General features: G+C 46.6%; 1 protein-coding gene across 4 annotated transcripts in view; it reads left to right on the forward strand.

The window, feature by feature from the left end:
* Positions 1-21999, forward strand: part of LOC119777316 (NACHT, LRR and PYD domains-containing protein 12-like) — a 63396-nt gene that overhangs the window by 23788 nt on the left and 17609 nt on the right. The window lies entirely within an intron of this gene.

Here is a 21999-nt window from a genome sequence, read left to right on the forward strand (position 1 = left end):
TCCAGCAAATAACTCCGATTGTTTGTTTCAAAAATAGAAAATCTGGTTTCATTACTTAGTTTTGCCCTGGATTTTGTAGCGTTTGTGGACGCTACGTCGCTACTTGGTAAATACAATAACCTCACTACTGGAAAGTTACTTGACAAATAAAGCAGCGATGCTACGGTCAAGCTACTGGAACATGTAGTTAAACTAATAGCTTCGCTACATGTAGCGGCGCTACTGCCCATCACTGACTGTAACACTCAGTAACCGCACGTGCTTTACATATAACGCTACAGCGATACATTGCTGACAAGCATATGAAAGCCAGACATCTTTTGCTTCGCAGTAAAATTAAGAAATTAACTTACCATTGGCTACGTTTACATGGACACAACTAATCGGATTGAAGGCCTGATCAGATCAAAAATGTTTCATGTAAACATGTCAGACTGAAGATTCTAATCCGATTCGGTCCGATCGGATCTAAATTTAATTCCGAATGAGAGAGGTGGTTTTTGCCGATCGCCATTCCGATTGGCGTCCATGTAAACACCCATTCGGATCTATAGAGTAAAATAATCTTCACTGCGCATGTGTGCGACGTCAGAGTGACGTTTTCCGCCTTGTCAACAACAGGAAATCACCGGTCTCTCTCGCTGTGAACAACATGGCGGGGGGGAGTCTAGGAACGCCGACTTATAAGTTAATTTAAAGCTGCAGGAAGCAGGAATTTATCCTCCTCCTCTTCCTCTTCTTCCTCTCCACAGCCCACTCGCTCTCCCACGCCGGTTCAATCGCTCATTCTTTACATTTTCTCTCGGACATTTCGCTGCCAAGCGCTTTTTTCCTCCTCTCTCCTTTTTTCTTTCCGCTCGCTCCGAGCGCTTCGTTTGTCAGGCCTCCCAAAAACCAGACGCAGACAGAACTGCCAAGTTTGGCAGGAAGTTCTGCGCATGCTTAAAAGATTTAATCTGATCCAACGCTTGATACATGTATACACACGTCATGATCGGATCATTTCATTTAGTGTCCATGTAAACGGAGATTTTGAATTTCCGATCAACCAAGGTTTGGATCGGATCGGGGAAATTTTGCGCATGTAAACGTAGCTAGTGTTGCAGAGTCTCGCGTGTTCAACAACCTTCTTCTTCGTCTAGAAGGTGATGTCGGTTGGGGGGAGGTGGGCATGGCTAAATTTGTTTATTTCCGGCCCTACGGGGGAGGTGGCCTGTGACAGGCGCCTGCAGCGGAACTGGTCTGACAGCTGCAGTGCTGCAGCCAGACCGTCTTGATAAATAGTGGTGTTTCAATGCTGTTGTCAGAGATGGCTTTGATCAACGCGCAAGTCAGTGAGCTGATTGGATACCGAGATACCGGTGATGGAATGACATTGCAAGAACCCCTCTCCCTCCCGAATGGACGGATGATCCACGGACCTTTATTGATTCAGTTATTTGTTTTGCCAAAAAGATTAATTATAATATTTTTTCATTAAATAATAGAGATGCAGATAAATAGAAATAAACAGTTCTCAGATAAGATCACAGGGTGTATCTATAACTGCGCCCATACAGTATGCAACAATTTTCATGAAATAAGATAATGCAGTCACTGTGTTAAATTAATTCATTAACTTTATTTTAATCAAAAACATCATAAAATAGCACAATATCACACCAAGATCCCCAATAAACCTGCTTTAAAGACAGCATCTTAACAGCCTTGATTAAGGAGAAAAAAAAAAGTTCCCAAGTGCCGCCTGGTGGTTGTCCGGGTACATTGCAGTTCTTTTTGAAATAAAAAAAACTGGCCTCAGGAAATACATCGTGATCCACGCAGGACTCACACAGGAATCACGCAGGAAACCGTCCATTTCCAACCAGTGCCCACTGTACCCTGAAGTGAATCCGGCCCTGGGCCCCAGGGATCCGAGGCCCCAGGGGCGGCCGACCCCCAGACAGGAGCCCCAGCCAGGCCCCCAACCGGCCGGGCCCCGCGGAGAGGCCGCCGCGCCGCGGAGAGAACCCCGAGCTCCACCAGTGCGCTGGGGAGCCCCGACGCCAGCCACCAGAGGGAGAGCAGGACGGGGGGAATGGGCTCCGCCCTTAGCGGAGACTTGAGATGTGTTTGGGAGAGGGGGCAGTTCAGACCCCAACCTGGGAGAAGAAAAAAAAAAGAAAAGCAGACACACATTCACACATAACTCTCACATCCAATAATACCAGGACCAAAGACCCGGCAGCACCGGTGGTTGGTCCCGGGATTATCGGATGACCCAATAAGTGAACCTAAAATCCGGATGGGGGGGAGGGGAGCGGCGACACCTCCACACCCACCTATCTCATTCCTGCTTCGAGCCCGGCCCCCCACCCGACACCCGGACCAGACACACAACCAGAACCCCCCCCCCCAAATTACTTCAACCACCCACTTAAAGCCCCTCCTTCCAACCTTCTTTGGGGAGAGCAGAAGTGACAGCCCCGCCACCATCAGGCCACCTAGGCCCTGCAGCCGCCCCCTGCCAAGACCACAGACCAGGCGGCTCGCTCTTCCTCCAGGCCCCAGACTCATGGTGGCAGCCGGAGAACAGGGGTGTGAGAAGACCCCGATCCTCCCTGCGCCTGCTCAGATGTGGTGTTGTTGCATGTTGCTCTCAGGTGTAATTAAAACTGGGAGTACCATACACATGTTTTTAAGTAAGAAATGTTCATGCTAATATTAAATCTCAGCTTATTTCTGTACATACACTGAAGATGTACCTTCTCAAATCCCTCCAAACCCCCCACCCCCATCTCAAGTGTATCTGTTAGTCCCTTTTAAAGATCTTTTTTGATTACTCCATTATCTGATATGATAATAAACTTGCTCTACAGTTGCTACATATCACCAGTCTACCTAAATTGGTAGAAATTCAATATATCCATATAGGTGGAGATATGTTTACATCCCCCCAGAAATGATTGTAAATACAGCTAAAGTGATCCAAGTTCTATAAATGAATAGTTGGTCCACAAGTCATTCTGATTGGAGGGGCTACCAGCTTTCAGAGAGCATCAGACACAGTTGATAAAAAAAACTGCACCAATGTGTAAAAGTCAGTAAATCATTGGTCACATCAGTTGAAAAAAGTGATATTTCTCTGATACTTTTCCTAACTTCCACCATATTCTTGCTGTTGAAGTTAGAAGGTTCAAAGACTGGATGTAGAGTTATAGTCGTACATTCAGCAGCAGGTAGAGCAGATAGTCAGGTTACTTTATTGCTCTGTGTTAAATTTCTAACCCAGAAAACACAGTGTGCAGGTTGTCATTATTCTTCCAAGGCTTGGACCCACATGCAATGAAGCCAAACAGGGAGACACAATATAAAAGTTCAACGGCGTTTATTGAAGGGTATATTGAGTTTGGCGCTCAGCCGGAAACTGGAAGACGAAGGGGAGACATGCTGTTAGGTTCAGGCTCAGGAAATTGGAGTTGTCAATCTTGAAGGAGAGGATTAGTTGCCACTCACGTTTCCATAGAAGTAGAGACACTTAGACTTCAGACTGTGTGATGATCTTCCAGAGAATGTTTGATTTAGTGGAGGGAGGAACAGGGTTTACCCAGAACTCGGACGGTGCTGAATGATGTAGCCTCTTGTTGCAACTCAGTTTTCCTGTGGTACTTGAACGGGTCGTGGTGAAGATGACTTCCTTACTCAGAGAGATCTCAGTGTGCTCAAAGGTGGCTGGATCGAAACCTCTTGTTTGGAATCCGTCGCTCAGTGTAAGACTCAGTTGATCCCACTTAGGAGGAGGCGTTCCCAAAGGGTCCAGTTTGCAGGAAGGCTTCCCCAAACTTGCAAACACTCTGGTGTCGAAGTAGTGGCAACCAGCAGCTTAAGAGCAGTCCGGTGATGAGGTAAACGCTTGCAGGTGCATGAGGAGTCGAACCGGAGCCAGGCGCCTCCTGGTGGTGGAAGGAAGAAACACAAAAGACAAGACAAACACAAAAACAGGGATCCTGACACAGGTTAAATACAGAGGAGACATTTTTTTGCAAATAGGAAATGTGTTATTGGAAAAAAAGGGAATAAATTTACTATATTTCAGAGTTAAACAAGAACTCTAATGTGTGAAGATCTTTGTACATACATCAACTAGTGATGCAACCTGGACACATCATCAGTGATATTACCTGGTATCATAGAGTGTTTCGGGTCTTTCAAACATCATACACTCTCCTCCAGGTGACCCAGCCAGGGTTGATCAGACCCCAGCTTGTGTCCAGGTAGCGCTACCCTACCCACGGATCTCCTCTCCTGATCCACAGCCACCGCGAGGCAACCTCTGCTGCCTCTGTGGCCTCCTTGATGGCCCTTCACTTGCTGGCCCCTGTGATGCCCAACATGCTGTACACCCTGCAGAGGGACTGGCCAGCAAACCCTCTGCATCCCACCTCAATGGGCTCGCACCTTGCTCGCCACCCATTGAGCCGACACTGCTCCACCAGATCGCTGTACTTAGCCCTCTTTCTCTCATTGGCCTCCTCGATGCGGTCTTCCCAAGGGACCGTGAGCTCCAGAAGCACAACCTGCTTCGATGTTGCTGAGGTCAGCACCACATCTGGCCTTAGTGATGTTATGGCCACATGTTCTGGGAACTTCCGTTGTTTCCCCAAGTCTGCCATCAGCTCCCAATCCTGTGCCATTGTGAGCAGGCCAGAGGAAGAGACCCTGGCAACAGCTGGTGGTCCTTCTCCAGCTCTGATGAAGGAGATAGTCTTCTTTGCTGGGCGGAGGCGCTTGCAGTGGGCTATTCCACTGCAGATGGTGTTCGCTATGGCCTTTAAGACCTGGTCATGACGCCAGCAATAGCGCCCCTCACTCAGGCTCCTCGGACAGCAGCTCAAGATGTGCTCCAGAGTCCCTCTCTTCTGGCACAGGGCACACGCTGGTGACTCCACCTTCCCCCAACAGAACAGGTTAGACGGGCTTGGCAATACGTCGTATACAGCCTGGACCAGGAATTTTATGCGCTGGGGCTCGGCTTTCCACAGTTCAGTCCACGTGACTTTGCGCTCTGCTGCTTGCTCCCATCGCGTCCAGGCTCCCTTCTGCCGCATTCCAAGCACCCTGCCGGCCTGCTCTTCTTCCACTGCTACCCGCACTTCTTCCTGGAGCAGCGTTTTCCTCCTCTTCTCCTTTGCCTTCCCGCAGCAATGTGTTGTGTTGCTACCAAGGCCTGCTCTTCCCCGAGCCACTGTCCCCACCAGAGTCCTGTGCCGCAGCCGTGACTCCGCCACTTCCACAGCCTCTGCCGTCCTCCACTTCCACCCCGTCCAGACCTCGATACCAGCCTGAGAGACTTTTGGGTCACATGACTCTCTGTATTGCAGCATTTCCCTAGTTCGGCTCACCTTGAATTCCTCATTCAGGCTGCTGAAGGGGAGCTTCAGCATGTTGTTCTTTCCATATAGGGCGATGCTGTTCAGGCTCCGCGGTAAACCCATCCACTTCCGCAGGAACCTGCTGACTCTCCTTTCAAAGCCCTCGACTGTGGAGATCGGGACCTCATACACAAGGAGGGGCCAGAGAATCCTTGGAAGGATGCCATGTTGGTACACCCAGGCCTTGAACTTGCCAGGTAGACCTGATTTGTCCACCGTGGCTAGCCAAGCCTCCAGATCTTGAGTCTTGTGTCTCAGCATCAGCCTGAGCCCAGTCTGATGCTGAGACACAGAGTGCCAGTTTTTGGGAATCAAGCCAGGAAACTTGCAGCATTCATTGACCAAGCACTATGTTTGAAACAACAGGCCATCCCTCCCTGCATTTAAGTTATTTAACTCAACATGAACCAAACCTGTATTATTTAATTATTATAAATAGACATCTCCCTAGACTTTGGTTGTAAAACATGCCTGGCTGAAAACTAACTTCAAGCTTAATATTTATTTTTTGCTCCAACAAACAAGACTGACACAGTTTTTCTTAATAGTAAACTGGATCAAGCAAACAAGCAAATAATATAATAATGAAAGGGCTTTAAAAGAAACTGGAAAAAGCCTTCCTTTCTGATGAATAGGACTTTTTCTCTAGGTATGTTAGATATAGGAGATCAAACTACAGCAATAAACAGCAAATAAGCACCCGGCTAAAAATCAATAAAGAAAATATTTATTTGCTGATTTAGAGCACAGCTTCTAGATCAAATCTAATATGTATCATGAATCCAGGGACTTTCAATTCATATTTTTAGATTACTTTTACAATCTCACCATCATTATATATATATACATATTATACTGTATACATATTACACTGACATTAATGGGTCACTTAATCAACAAATTGTGTTTTATAGATGATCTACATCCATAGCTCTTCAGAAGTTTAAGTATACTTATTTTATTCTCTTTCCATTTAAACCTTGTTTGTAAATACCTAAAGTTGTTGTTTGTTTAGATCATTTAATCTAATTTGACCTGAACTGGATAAAGTCACTTTTCCAAGTCTTCTAAAAAATAGAAACCTCAAAGATTTCTATGAAGATGACTATGAAGAGCTTACTTTTGGGTCAGAGGAGAGATACGCCTAGATGAGAATAATGATGGACTGACTGACAGGCCCTCAGCTAAGCAAGCTCAAAGGAAAGCCCAATACTCTATATAAAGTATGATTAGAATATTTTATTTATTCTACACTTTATTTTATTTTTATTTCTATTTACGTGTTTATTTGAACAGGGACAGTGCACATTAATAAACATTTCTGTAAATGAGCCAGTGTTAGCTAAGTAGCTAATTTTCAACTGTAGTCCCTGGGCAAGGTTTAAAATGCCAACATAATAAAACAACAACATTAAAAATTAGTGCAAACAATAAAATACATAGTTAGTAATCTACATAAAAGTTGGACATTGATCTGTAAAAAACAAAGACATTATTACAAATATAAGATTTAAAAAGCATTGACAAAAGTGCATCAGACAGGCAGACAGAAGTTATTGATTATGATTACAGGTTTGATTCTCCTGTAACCATGCTTTTAACATGTTTTTGAAAGTTCTGTATGTGTCTGCATTGCGTATATGAGTTGGAATGGTGTTCCAGGACTGAGCTGCTCGCACTGAGAAGACTGACCAAATGAGCTTTTTCTCAGTGGGACTGTAAGGTTATTAGAAGAGACAGATCTGGTGAGTCTGCTACCTTGTGTGAAAAAGCGGTAAGTGGTGGTGGAGCAAAGCCATGTAAAATTTTAAAGACCAGATTTGCATCATGAAATGTAACTAAATTTTCCCAGTTTAACAGGACATGTTTGTCCAGTATACTACAATGATGAAAACGAAAGGGTTTCCTGTCCAAAACCTTTAGAGCCTGCTTGTAGACAGACTGGATTGGTTTTAATGTTGTTTTACAGCCCTGTGACCAGCTGCTAAGACAGTATGTTAAATGAGGCATAATCATTGCGTTAGAAAACAATTTTGCTGCATCTGTGTTCAGATTATTTCTTATGTATCTGAAGTTTACAAGGTTGAGTTTGACTGTTTGAGTGACTTTCTATACATGTTTTTTAAATGTGAAACTTGAATCCAGAATGAGTCCAAGATATTTATACTCTGACACTACTGTGATGGACTGGCCTGCAGCAAACACATCTGGGTCTGAGCAGTTTGATACTCTTTTTGTAAAGAACATAGATACAGTTTTTTTAACATTTAAATGTACAACATTAAAAAATGACAAAGAATCCTGAAGTTTGAACTTGCAGGATATTCTAACATTTCGTGTCCTAGCATTAGGCAAAGTCCAGCTCCTCAATAAGAAGCTTTCTTTAGTTACTATTAAAAACAGTCGATTATTATATTTGCTTGTTTGTTCTTTCCAGTTTACCAGGTGTCAAACTGGTTCCAGAAAGGGCCGTGTGGCTGCAGGTTTTCTTTCCAACCAAACAATAGCACACCAGACTCCAGTCATCTCATCAAGGGAGTCATATCTGAAAATGATGACTTGATAAGATGAATGGAGTCTGGTGTGCTATTGTTTGGTTGGAAAGAAAACCTGCAGCCACACGGCCCTTTCTGGAACCAGTTTGACACCCCTGCGGGCATAGAGGAAAACTCTTTGAGTCATGCTTTAAAAATCCTCTAATTCAGTTCTTCAGTTCTAATTAGTGATGGGGAGCAATGAGATTAATATACTGCAGTTAGAGGTGTTTTTTCAAGCTTGACCATGGCCTGGATGACTGAGAATCTTCCCAGATCTGTGATTCATGTTTATTGGAGCAAAGTATAAATATTATCCAGAGGTTGGTTAACTTCACAAATTAGATTTTTTGTTTAATTCTGTAATATAGCAAATCAACTCACTTTTTCTTCAATAACTTGACACATGCCCACCTCTCTGATTGAAATACTGTTACTATAATCTTTATCCTCTATTACCCCAAAAAATGCCCTTTGTATTTAACCCATGGAGCAGTGTGCAGCAGTGTAGCTCCCATGGAGTATTTCTGGGCTCAGGCTGATGCTGAGACACAGAGTGCCATTTTTTGGGAATCAAGCCAGGAAACTTGCAGCATTCATTGACCAAGCAGTATGTTTGAAACAACAGGCCATCCCTCCCTGCATTTGAGTTATTTAACTCAACATGAACCAATTCTGTATTATTTAATTATTATAAATAGACATCTCCCTAGACTTTGATTGTAAAACATGCCTGGCATTTGAATTTGAAGCTCAGCTTCATATTAAGAGAGAAATATTCCCTGTGTGATAACTTTAAAAGGATTAGTAGGATGGTGTTTTCTGAATATGGAATATTAAATAATGAAATAGAAAGAGCCTGGAAGGTAACGACAGCTGTAGTGCTCACGGTCATTGTGGCATGTGTCATGTTCGGATTAAGGTGTCTAACCCACATGCAGAACACTCAGAGGCAGGAGAAAAGTTCCAAGATTTATTGATAAGTTTGAACACAATCAATGAACAGGTCCAGAGGGGAACTCGTTTGGTCACGAGTGGGTTCTGAAAAGCACACAGAGAAATCACATCCAGGACTGGTCATGAGTGGGTTCTCTGCAGAGGGGGACAGAGGAGTTAGTGGAGGTCCAGGTATTTTGCAGGATGAGAGTGTGCAGGGCTGTACCTGTTCTGGAGTTGAGCAGAGCGGCAGCGGGGGGGAACCTTGAGGGTCCAGAGGCTGTCGGCAGGCTAAGGGCTAGGCGGAGGCAGAGCTTAATTCGAGTACTGGCAGATCACAGATTTGAGTTTCCTTCCAGTGTCTTCAGAGAGTGGGCAGGCATATCTTTGACATGAATAATTCTCCAGAGTTCATCTGAGAACGGACAGACAGATCACCGGCAGAGAAACTCTTCAGGGTTTCAGGTTTCAGGCAGGTTCAATCTAGGAAGCAGAGAGGAGAAAACAGATCAGATTCAGGTTTTCAGGGAGTCAGAGGTTCAGACAGGCTGGTTGGCTCAGGCTTGCTAACCGTTACTGGCAAACACTCTGGCACTGGAGAGAAGTCCTCTGCCTCCTTAAATACGGATCTCCTGATGAGCAGATGAGCGACAGGTGGTGCAATCAGCTCCGGCTCCAGGAGATCTCGTACGCCCTCTGGTGGAGAAAGTGGACAGACCTCCAGATCCCAACAGTACGCCCCCCCTCAACGACCGCCTCCTGGTGGTCCAAAAGAAGTAGATGGCAGAGACTCACGGTATTCATCAATCAGAGCAGGGTCGAGAATGAAAGACCCAGGAACCCTCCAGACCATAGCCCTCCCAGTCGACCAGGTACTGCCAGCCGTGGCCCCCGGCGACGGGAGTCTACGATCTGGCAGACGGTGAAGGCAGGGTGACCATCAATGTCCCGGGCGGGTGGACGGGAGTCAGACGGAGGGCAAAAAGAATTGGTCAGGACAGGTTTAATTTGAGAGACGTGGAATGTTGGATGGATCCGGAGTGAGGATGGCAAATGCAGGCGAATGGCAGACGGGTTGATAATGGACTCGGTTTTATACGGACCGATGAACCTGGGAGAGAGCTTACGGGACATGGATTTGAGAGGGATGTCGCGTGTGGAGAGCCAAACCTGTTGACCTGGCGTGTAAGTAGGAGCAGGGCGTCGTTTGCGGTCGGCACATTTCTTATTCTGGGCAGATGTCCGGTTCAGAGTGGCAATGGTGTCCTTCCAGATTTTGTGGCAACGGCGGATGTGATGCTGAACAGATGGAACAGAGATTTCGTTTTCATCAGCGGGGAACAGGGGTGGCTGATATCCTAGGGAAATCTCAAAGGGAGACAGACCGGTGGCAGATGTGTGGGAGTTGTGTGCATACTCTACCCAGTGGTTGAAGTGGAGCATCTGAGAGTTGATTCAAGTTCCTGGTTTAGACGTTCTGTTTGACCATTTGATTGTGGATGATAACCTGAAGTTAGAGAGATGTTAGTGTCAAGAGCAGAAAAGAAATGTTTCCAGACCTGTGCGGTAAATTGAGGCCCTCTGTCTGAGAAAATTTCCTAGGGGAAACCATGGAGTTTGAAAACGTGCTTGACGAGGAGCTGCGCTGTCTGGAAGGCAGTTGGAAGTTTTCTGAGGGGAACAAGATGGCAGGCTTTTGAGAATCGATCTATTATTGTGAAGATGGTGGTCATACCTCTGGATGTGGGCAAACCGGTTACAAAATCCACGGCGATGTGGGACCAGGGGCGAGATGGAACAGGTAGCGGACGGAGAAGACCAGAGGGAGGTTGATGTGATGGTTTGTTGCGAGCGCAGACGGGACAGGCTAGGACATACTCATTCGTATCCTTATGGAAGGATGGCCACCAGAAACGGTGAGAGATCAGGGTTACGGTTCTGCTTACGCCGGGGTGAGCTGAAAACTTTGCAGAATGCATCCAGTGGATGAGACGGGACCTGACAGAAGAGGGAACATAAGTTCTGTTGGGTGGACCATTACCAGGGTCGGGTTCAGAAACTTGAGCCAGTTTTATCAGATCAGAAATTTCCCATGAGACAGTAGCCACCGTACAGCTGGCAGGGAGAATGGAATCAGGAGTTTCAGGTTTGTCAGGAGAATAGAGGCGTGAAAGAGAGTCAGGTTTGATGTTCTTGGAACCAGGCTGGTAGGAGATAATCAGGTTGAATCTTGAGAAAAACAGTGACCAACAGGACTGACGGGGATTGGATCTTTTAGCAGATTGAATATACGATAAGTTTTTGTGATCAGTCCATACCAGAACGGGATGCTCTGCGCCCTCCAGCTAATGCGCCATTCTTCCAGAGGTAGTTAAATTGCGAGGAGTTCTCTGTCTCCGACGTCGTAATTTTGCTCTGCGGGCGAAAGTCTGCGGGAGAAAAATATGCATGGATGAGCTCTTTGGTCAGAATCAGATACTTGGGACAAGACTGCCCCCACCCCAGAATCAGAAGCATCCACCTCCAAGATGAACTGCTTGCAGGGGTCAGGTTGGATGAGGATGGGTGCACTAGAGAACAGAGCCTTGAGTTTATTAAATGCAGCCTCAGCAGACCAGTGAAAAGTCCTTTTAACAAGATGTCAGGGCAGTCAGAGGCTGAGCTGTCTGGCTGTAGTTGCGGATGAACCTTCTGTAAAAATTTGCAAACCCCAGAAACCTTTGTAGCTGTTTTCGGTTCTCGGGAGTTGGCCAGTCCAGAACCGCCTTGATCTTGTCCTCAGACGGCTTCACCTGCCCGCCCTCGAGCACAAAACCTAGAAAGGTGACAGATGGACGATGAAACTCACATTTCTCAGCTTTGACAAACAGCTTTTTTTCAAGGAGTCTTTGTAGAACCAAACGGACATGCCTCTTATGTTCAGATAGGTTTTTTGGAGTAGATCAGAATGTCATCAATATAGACAAAAATGAAGTTGTTCAAAAAATCTCTCAGAACATCGTTAACCAGGGCCTGGAAACGGGCAGGGGCGTTGGTCAGACCAAATGGCATTACTAGATACTCAAATTGCCCTATAGGAGTTTTAAATGCGGTCTTCCATTCATCTCCTTCTCTGATTCTGAGGAGATGATAGGCGTTTCTTAAGTCCAACTTAGTGAAAATTGTAGCTCCTTGGACAGGTTCAAAGGCAGAGGCTAACAAGGGTAAAGGGTATTTGTTCTTAACTGTAATTTGATTTAGACCTCTGTAATCGATACAAGGTCGCAGAGATCCATCCTTCTTTCCCACAAAGAAGAAACCGGCCCCAAGAGGAGATGAGGAAGGTCGACTTATACCGGTGGCTAAGGACTCATTAATATACTTTTCCATGGTTTCCCTCTCGGGCTTGTAGATATTATAGAGCCGACTGTTAGGGAGGGGGGCTCCAGATAGAAGATCAATTGCACAGTCATAAGGTCTATGCGGGGGAAGAGAAAGTGCACTAACCTTGCTGAAAACAGGGTGCCAGGTCGTGGTACTCAGGAGGTACTAAGGAAAGATCAGGCGGGTCAGCCTCCTGATGACTGGCCGGAGACTGAGTCGAAGGTGCGGCGGAGCGGAGACAGGAAACATGGCAGGATGCAGACCAGGACTCAACATGTCTTTTGGACCAATTGATGTGTGGATTATGACGTTGAAGCCACTCAAAACCAAGGACTATGGATGAGCTGGCTGATGGAAACACGAAAAAGGATATGGTTTCTCTGTGGTTACCAGAGATTAAAAGTTCGAGTGGCTTGGTTTTGTGTGTGACCTGAGGTAATCTTTTACCGTCGAGGGCCGAGACTCTCAGAGGCTTATTCAAAGGGGTGGTTTCTATTTTCAATTGCTGAACCAAACTGGAGTCTATAAGATTCTTCTCACAGCCAGAGTCAATCAATGCTGATAGCGTGAGGGATTGATCCGTGAGAAACAGGGTTGCAGGTAACAGCAGGCGAGGAGTTTTCTCGGTTTGAAGATGGCCAGACTCCTCATTTCCTCTGGCGGACCCCGGATTTTACCTTAGCTGGGCAGGTTGAAACAAAGTGACCTGGTTCTCCACAGTACATGCCAAGGTTCCCCTTAAACCTCCTTTGCCTCTCCTCAGATGTGAGCCTGGTGTGACCGATCTGCATTGGCTCAACTTCTGAGGATTCTGTGGAAGGAGAGACGTAATGGGTCTTAGATACAAGCACAGATACAGGTGGATTTAGGCTCTTAGATCTGGACTAGAGACTGACATTTTTTCGGGAATCCCACGGGTCACGGGATTCCCGTGGGATTCCCGTGGGATGGGAGTCAGTATTAGTAACGATCACGGGATTGGGACGGTACAGGATTAAACATTAACGGGAGCAGACGGGAGCGGGAGCAAACCAATAGTAACTTCCGCTCTGAGTTTTTCACCCGCGCTCAAAAACAACAAGAATGGGAGTGGTGCAGGAGCGGGAGTCATTCTGAATGGGAGCGGGATGGTGTTGGGAGCTGGAGAAAATCCCATCTTTCTCCAGCAGAGTCCGCCGTGGATCCTCTGAGGGAGCCTCCTGCACAGCTGCAGCTCATCAAGATCATCAGAGGATCCACTATATAAGCTGTCTTCAGACCTTGCCTCAACGCCGCAGTGTTGTTCCAGTTGGTCAGCGCTAAAGCCTTGATCTCAGTGATTATTTCCATGACTCTAATCCCTAGTTGGATTCTAACCTCTGTTTCTGTGCCTCTAGGAAACTCGTGCTTCCTCCGTGAAAGCTCTGGAAGAGCTAACCTGCCGAGCCGACCCTCAGAGCCAAACCCTGAAGATTCTCAGACAACCCCCAAGCAGCCCTGGGATAGAGCTGGGAAACCAAGGCCAAGGTCTGCTCAAGCTAGACGTGAGACGCTGAAGCAGCTAATGGACTCTGCTACTAAATCCTTCTCCAGAACCAACAGTGACTCTCCCAAAGAGAACCTCAGGAACCCTCAAGGTACTATCTGTGCACCATTGGAAACCCAACCCCGTCAACAGTCCTTAACTGTGCTGTCTCTCACGCAGACTCCGGTGAAACCAGAATCCAGGCCCGAACCAGCCTTCTGCATATTCAGTGTGATTGTGCAAATAAACTTGTTAAACTTTTCATCCTGTGTCCGTCAGTGGTGTTCTGCATCTTTGGGTCTCCATTAGAGAACCGATCGTGACAGAACACTGCGGCCAAACTCAAGGCCCAGCAGATCACCTCACCCGTCGTTTGGACGAGCAGGAAGCTCTTCTCCAAGGACAAACCCAAACGCTTCGTGAGTTATACCATCTTGTTGGATCTCATAATCAAATGCTACAGAGTTGCTCTAATTTTCTGAATGGAGCTAATGCTACATCCGCACAGCAACCATTTCCGGGTCCAGTTCCTCCCCCGAGGTCACAACCTGTGACGTCATCAGAGTTCCGTCCTAGTCTCCCAGAAAAATTCTCTGGTAACATGAAAGATTGTAAGGGATTCCTATTCCAGTGCCGGCTGATCTTTCAGAACTCTCCTGGTTGTTTTTCTACAGATCACAAGAAGATAACGTTCATTCTCTCTCAGTTAACAGGAAGAGCTTTAGAATGGGCTCAGGCAAGATTTGCCATCGACGACGGTTTAAATTGCCGTTTTTCTGACTTTATTGCTGAATTTTCCCAGGTCTTTAACCAGGAGACAGACCAAACGATTGATTCCAGAGCTCTTTTCAACCTTAAACAAGGTAATTCTTCAGTGGCAGAATTTTCAATTAACTTCCGGGTTAAAGCGGCAGCTTCCGGTTGGAACCAGAGCGCTCTGAAAGGAGCCTTTTTTATGGCCTTAAATGAGCAAATCAAAGATGAACTTGCTACCCTCGATGAACCAGCCTCCCTCGAAGATTTAATTCGTCTCTCCATCAGATTACAGAATTCGAATTCGAACAGAATTCGAGCCAGAAACAGTTCAAAGAAGCAAAGTAATTCTTCTTCTGCCTCTCATTATGTGACTGTTCTCTCTCCCTCTACAGAGCAGATGCCCACTCAGAGATCTAAGCCCCAGTCTCTATCATTGCCGATTCAGGCCTCTCATTCAGGCGAAAGGGATTATGAGCCTATGCAGGTGGGACACACTAGGCTCTCTCCTGAGGAGAGACAGAGGCGTTTCTTAGGAAAACTCTGTATCTACTGTGGTGAGAGTGGTCACTTTCTCGCCTCCTGCCCGGCAAAATCAAAAGCCGGGGCCCGCCAGAGGATATGAGGAGTCTGGCGGGCCATATAAATTCAATTAAATCTCCTCGACTGTTGCTGCCAGCCACCCTTTTCTGTAATAACCAGAGTCTCTCTTTCTCCGCCTTCATCGACTCAGGCTGTGAGCGTAATCTTATCGACTCAGACCTCGTCCAGCAGCTCCAGATTAAAACCGTTCCCTTGTCTCAGCCTCTCAGTGTGTCCGCCATAGACGGAAAAAGACTCCATCGTGTTACCCACCAAACCCAGCCCCTCGAGCTACTTTTGTCAGGTAACCACCGAGAAACTATAACCTTCTTTGTGTTTCCCTCTGCATGTTCTCCCCTGGTCCTCGGATTCGAGTGGTTGGAGAAGCATAACCCTCACATAAATTGGACCAAACGTCTCCTGGAATCATGGTCTACTACGTGCCACGAAACATGCCTTCGTTCTGCTGCCCCGATGGTGGGGCCTCCTAGAGGTGGGGGGGAGATGGACTCTCCTGACCTTTCTTCAGTTCCCTCTGAGTACCACGACTTAGCCCCCGTCTTCAGTAAGGTCAGTGCGACGTCCCTACCTCCACATAGACCATACGATTGTGCCATAGAACTTTTACCTGGTGCTCCTCTTCCAAGCAGCAGATTGTATAACATTTCCAAACCAGAAAGAGAGACTATGGAGAAATACATCAACGAATCATTGGCTGCTGGAATAATCCGTCCTTCATCCTCTCCCCTGGGCGCCGGTTTCTTCTTCGTGGGCAAGAAGGATGGTTCCCTGAGGCCATGCATTGACTATCGAGGTTTGAACCAGATTACAATTAAAAACAAATACCCACTGCCTCTCCTCGCCTCAGCCTTTGAACCAGTGCAGGGTGCAACTGTCTTTACCAAGCTGGATTTAAGAAACGCTTATCACCTCCTTAGAATACGAGAGGGTGATGAATGGAAGACTGCCTTTAAGACACCCTTGGGCCAATTTGAATACCTGGTGATGCCTTTTGGTCTGACTAACGCTCGAGCCTGTTTCCAAGCCCTTGTTAATGATGTTCTCAGAGATTTCCTCAACGTGTTTGTGTTTGTTTACATTGATGACATTCTCATTTATTCCAAGGATCTCCATGAACACAAGAGACATGTCCGTCTCGTTCTACAGAGACTACTGGAGAATAAGCTGTTCGTGAAAGCCGAGAAATGCGAATTTCATCAGTCTTCAGTCACCTTTCTGGGGTTTGTGCTCGAGGGCGGCCAGGTAAAACCTTCTGAGGACAAGATCAAGGCAGTCCTAGATTGGCCAGTTCCAGAGAATCGAAAGCAACTACAGAGGTTTTTAGGTTTTGCTAACTTCTATCGTCGGTTCATAAGGAACTATAGCCAAACCGCCCTTCCATTAACCTCACTAACGTCTTCTAAACAAACTTTTCAGTGGACCCCCGAGGCCCAAGCTGCATTCGAGAAATTAAAATCCATGTTTTCCAGAGCACCTGTACTAATTCAACCTGATCCTTCAAAACAATTCATCCTTGAGGTGGACGCTTCAGATTCCGGTGTTGGAGCTGTTCTTTCTCAGAAACTCGATTCAGATCAAAGAATACACCCTTGTGCCTTTTTTTCCCGTAAGCTCTCCTCAGCTGAACAAAACTATGATGTGGGTGATCGTGAGCTCCTGGCAATCAAACTGGCGTTGGAAGAATGGAGGCATTGGCTGGAGGGGGCTGAGCATCCGGTCCTTGTGTGGACTGACCACAAAAATCTGGCTCATATCCAGTCAACCAAACAGGCTAACCCTCGCCAATCCAGGTGGTCAATCTTTTTCTCTCGATTTAATCTTATCATCACCTACAGACCCGGATCCAGGAACGTGAAGCCCGATTCTCTCTCTCGTCTCTACTCCGTCGATCATCCTGAGACACCTGAACCTGTTCTCCCAGCCTCATGCACCGTAGGAGTGGTCAACTGGGAAATAACGGACCTAATCAACTCAGCCCTAGCCACCGAACCAGATCCAGGTACCGGTCCGTCTAATCGCACATATGTCCCTTCTTCTGTCAGGTCCCGTCTGATACAGTCGATGCATGCCGCAAAATTCTCCGCTCATCCAAGAGTGAGTAGGACTGTCGCTCTCATCTCCAGGCGCTACTGGTGGCCTACGCTCCATCGAGACGTAAAAGAGTATGTGTTGGCCTGTCCCACATGTGCTCGTAACAAGGCCTCACATCAACCTCCTTCTGGTCTCCTTCAACCACTACCTGTTCCCTCGCGTCCATGGTCCCACATAGCCATTGATTTCGTCACCGGTCTCCCTGTCTCCCGAGGTATGTCCACCATACTAACCATTGTCGACCGTTTCTCTAAATCTTGCCATCTAGTTCCCCTGAGAAAACTTCCCACGGCCTTCCAGACAGCCCAGCTTCTTATCAAACATGTGTTCCGGCTTCATGGCATCCCCCAGGAGATTCTATCGGACAGAGGTCCCCAATTCATATCCCAGGTATGGAAGGCTTTTTGTTCTGCTCTCGGCTGTAAACCATCTCTCACCTCAGGTTACCATCCTCAAACGAATGGCCAGACCGAGCGTATGAACCAACATTTGGAATCCACCCTCCGCTGTCTTACATCAAATAACCCGGTGGATTGGAGCCAATACCTCCCATGGATAGAATATGCCCACAACTCTCTCCGTTCCGCTTCCACTGGACAGTCTCCATTCCAGGTCAGTCTCGGATATCAACCACCTCTTTTACCCGCAGATGAGAGAGAGATATCGGTGCTGTCCGTAAACCAACACATCCGCCGCTGTCGGAGGATTTGGAGGGAGACCATCGCCACACTCAACCAGTCATCTGAGTCAGTCAAGCGTTTCGCTGACGCTAAGAGACGCCCCACCCCTGAGTATTCTGTGGGCAAGGGGATGTCTCGAAAACTTTCCCCGAGATTCATAGGTCCTTTCAAGATTTCACGTGTAATCAACCCATCAGCTGTCCGTCTTCAACTTCCTCCTTCCCTCCGAATCCACCCGACCTTCCACGTCTCCCAGATCAAGCCTGTTTCCTCGAGCCCTCTGTGCCCACCATCCGACTCCCCACCACCCGCCCTGGAAGTCGATGGCCATCCGGCCTTCACGGTCCGCCGCATAGTAGACTCCCGTCGACGAGGTCGCGGATGGCAGTACCTCGTCGACTGGGAGGGCTATGGACCGGAGGATCGTCAGTGGGTCCCAGGCTCGTACATCCTCGACCCTGCTCTCATCGAGGAGTACGAGCGTTCCTGCCCTTCCACTTCCTCCGGACCGCCAAGGGGCGGTCGTTGAGGGGGGGGGACTGTTGGGAGCTGGAGAAAATCCCATCTTTCTCCAGCAGAGTCCGCCGTGGATCCTCTGAGGGAGCCTCCTGCACAGCTGCAGCTCATCAAGATCATCAGAGGATCCACTATATAAGCTGTCTTCAGACCTTGCCTCAACGCCGCAGTGTTGTTCCAGTTGGTCAGCGCTAAAGCCTTGATCTAAGTGATTATTTCCATGACTCTAATCCCTAGTTGGATTCTAACCTCTGTTTCTGTGCCTCTAGGAAACTCGTGCTTCCTCCGTGAAAGCTCTGGAAGAGCTAACCTGCCGAGCCGACCCTCAGAGCCAAACCCTGAAGATTCTCAGACAACCCCCAAGCAGCTCTGGGCTAGAGCTGGGAAACCAAGGCCAAGGTCTGCTCAAGCTAGACGTGAGACGCTGAAGCAGCTAACGGACTCTGCTACTAAATCCTTCTCCAGAACCAACAGTGACTCTCCCAAAGAGAACCTCAAGAACCCTCAAGGTACTATCTGTGCACCATTGGAAACCCAACCCCGTCAACAGTCCTTAACTGTGCTGTCTCTCACGCAGACTCCGGTGAAACCAGAATCCAGGCCCGAACCAGCCTTCTGCATATTCAGTGTGATTGTGCAAATAAACTTGTTAAACTTTTCATCCTGTGTCCGTCAGTGGTGTTCTGCATCTTTGGGTCTCCATAAGAGAACCGATCATGACAGATGGGAGTGGGAGTAATTTCACCAGGATTCGGACGGGACAGGATTTAGATTTCTACTCTGGCCCGGGATCGGGACGGGACACCATTTTTTTCTGTGGGAGTGGGACAGGACAGGAGTGAAAATCCACTCCCATGTCAGTCTCTAATCTGGACTCAGCTTCTGAGTCATTTGTCTTAGCTGCTGGGGCAGAAACAGAAAAAACATGGCTTCTAAATCTAGACTTGAATCTGGCTCGCAGTCTGTTATCCAAGCGGATTGTTAACTTTATGAGTTCCTCCAAGGTCGCTGGCTCATCGAGAGTGGCCAGCTTGTCCTTAATTGATTCGTCTAGAGCATGGAAATAAGCGCTTTTGAGCGCAGATTCATTCCATCCGGAAGCAGCAGCTTTAACCCGGAAGTCGATTGAAAATTCAGCAACAGTTCTATTTCACTGTTTAAACTCCAAAGTCCACGAGATTCAGTGGACTTATCAGTGTCTTCATCAAAAACTTGCATGAACTCTTGGATAAATTCCTCAAATGAACAATCAAAACTAGATTTTGAAGAAAATCTGGCTTCCGCCCATTTGAGGGCTTTTCCAGACAATTGAGACAGAATAAAGGCTATTTTCCTCTTGTCATTAGGAAAACTTGACGGCGAATGCTCAAAAATGAGCTTACACTGGAAAAAAAATGCCTTGCACTTACTTGGATTGCCAAAAAACTTTTCAGGAAGTGAAGGGCGGAATTCAGGAAACGACGGGCTGGGTTCTGACCTGAGTGGAGGATTACTATCTTGAACCGGAAGTTGAATGGTCTCCGTTCCAGGTGTAGCGTTCTGAAGATAGCCGGCTATTTCCTGTAATGAGCGATTTGTTTGTTCATGACGTGTGTTTAACTCACGGAGGGCGGTGTCATGGCTCTGAATGAGAGTTTGTTGTTGCTCCAACATCCTCCTGAGTGATTCCGCTGGGTTAGTCTGTTGGCCAGAGTGTTCTGTCATTTTCGGATTCAGGTGTCTAATCCACATGCAGAACACTCAGAGGCAGGAGAAAAGTTCAAAGATTTATTGATAAGTTTGAACACAATAAATGAACAGGTCCAGAGGGGAACTCGTTTGGTCACGAGTGGGTTCTGAAAAGCACACAGAGAAATCAGATCCAGGACTGGTCATGAGTGGGTTCTCTGCAGAGGGGGACAGAGGAGTTAGTTGAGGTCAAGGTATTTTGCAGGATGAGAGTGTGCAGAGCTGTACCTGTTCTGGAGTTGAGCAGAGCGGCAGAGGGGGGGAACCTTGAGGGTCCAGAGGCTGTCGGCAGGCTGAGGGCTAGGCGAAGGCAGAGCTTAATTCGAGTGCTGGCAGATCACAGATTTGAGTTTCCTTCCAGTGTCTTCATAGAGTGGGCAGGCAGATCTTTGACATGAATAATTCTCCGGAGTTCATCTGAGAACGGACAGACAGATCACCGGCAATGAAACTCTTCAGGGTTTCAGGTTTCAGGCAGGTTCAATCTAGGAAGCAGAGAGGAGAAAACAGATCAGGTTCAGGTTTTCAGGGAGTCAGAGGTTCAGACAGGCTGGTTGGCTCAGGCTTGCTAACCGTTACTGGCAAACACTCTGGCACTGGAGAGAAGTCCTCTGTCTCCTTAAATACGGATCTCCTGATGAGCAGATGAGCGACAGGTGGTGCAATCAGCTCCAGCTCCAGGAGATCTTGTACGCCCTCTGGTGGAGAAAGTGGACAGACCTCCAGATCCCAACAGCATGTAGGGCAGTAACCTCCAGACTAGAGAAATGGCTCCAACAAATACCTGGCGAAACATCTAGGGTTGTCAAAAATATCAATACTCAAAAAAGTATCGATACTGAAATGTTGTATCCGGATACAATACTCGTTTTTAAAAGTATCGATACAGTGCCACCAACAGTGGCACCTAAGCGGTCATTCATCTAAAGTGCAGAATAGAGGACAATGCACTTTCAGATCACTGTGTGATTGAACAATTCTGTGCACTTTTCAGTTTCTGACTTTTTTTTGTAAGAGGTGCAGCTGCTGAGAATTATATTTGTTTCTTAACCGGTTTGGCTAGTGTCATTATTATGTGTACAAAGCATAGCCAAGAAAGGAACACTTAATTTTAATTTTATAAGTTTTCTTTCATGCTTGCTTAATATTGTGCACAGCATACTACCTAAAAATATTGTTCTTATTGTTTTTATTTATTATATTTTATTTATTAATGAAAATATTTCTGTTGAATTTTGGAGTCTTTGTTTTTATCCTTGTGGTGTCGAAAATGGTATTGGGTATCGAATGTTTTCCTTAGTAGCGGTATCGAGTTGAAAAGTTTAGTATTGTGACAACCCTAGAAACATCAGAGATCTCAGTTCTAGGAACAGCTTAAATAATCAGAAGAATCTTCAAACTCCCAGGTCTCTGGTAGAGGATCTGAACTGGAGAAGAAAGAACCCCCCCACCCCACCCAGGTGTAGGGGCGTGGGTGAGAGGGAGTTTCATATACGTAATTATTACGTAATAGATTTTAAGCTATTATTTCACCAATGGATAATAGTAAGTCATTTATTTATTTATTTGCTTATGTAATTTTTTGAAATATTGATCCTCCAAACTGCATTAATTAAAGTTTAGTTAACTCTATGTTAGAATTGAAACCAAAAGTTTGGTATGGCAGTTTAGGTGCTTGAAGTGTATTTCCTTTTATTTACAACAAACTCATTTAAGTGGGAAGATGGGGTATTTAGGAACCAGCCCTTTGAACATTTATTTGAATAATAGACCTCTTGCCTGTAGTTTGTTCCAGGGTCTGTTGGATAAAAAAAGCAACCACCTGCGCCCCAGGGCTTCTGTAATTCTGAAAAGCATTCCTGTAAATTTTGATGCAGCTA

The sequence above is a fragment of the Cyprinodon tularosa genome, unplaced genomic scaffold, assembly GCF_016077235.1.
Source record: "Cyprinodon tularosa strain WSP-4 unplaced genomic scaffold, ASM1607723v1 ctg1220, whole genome shotgun sequence".
In the NCBI taxonomy this organism is placed as follows: domain Eukaryota; kingdom Metazoa; phylum Chordata; class Actinopteri; order Cyprinodontiformes; family Cyprinodontidae; genus Cyprinodon; species Cyprinodon tularosa.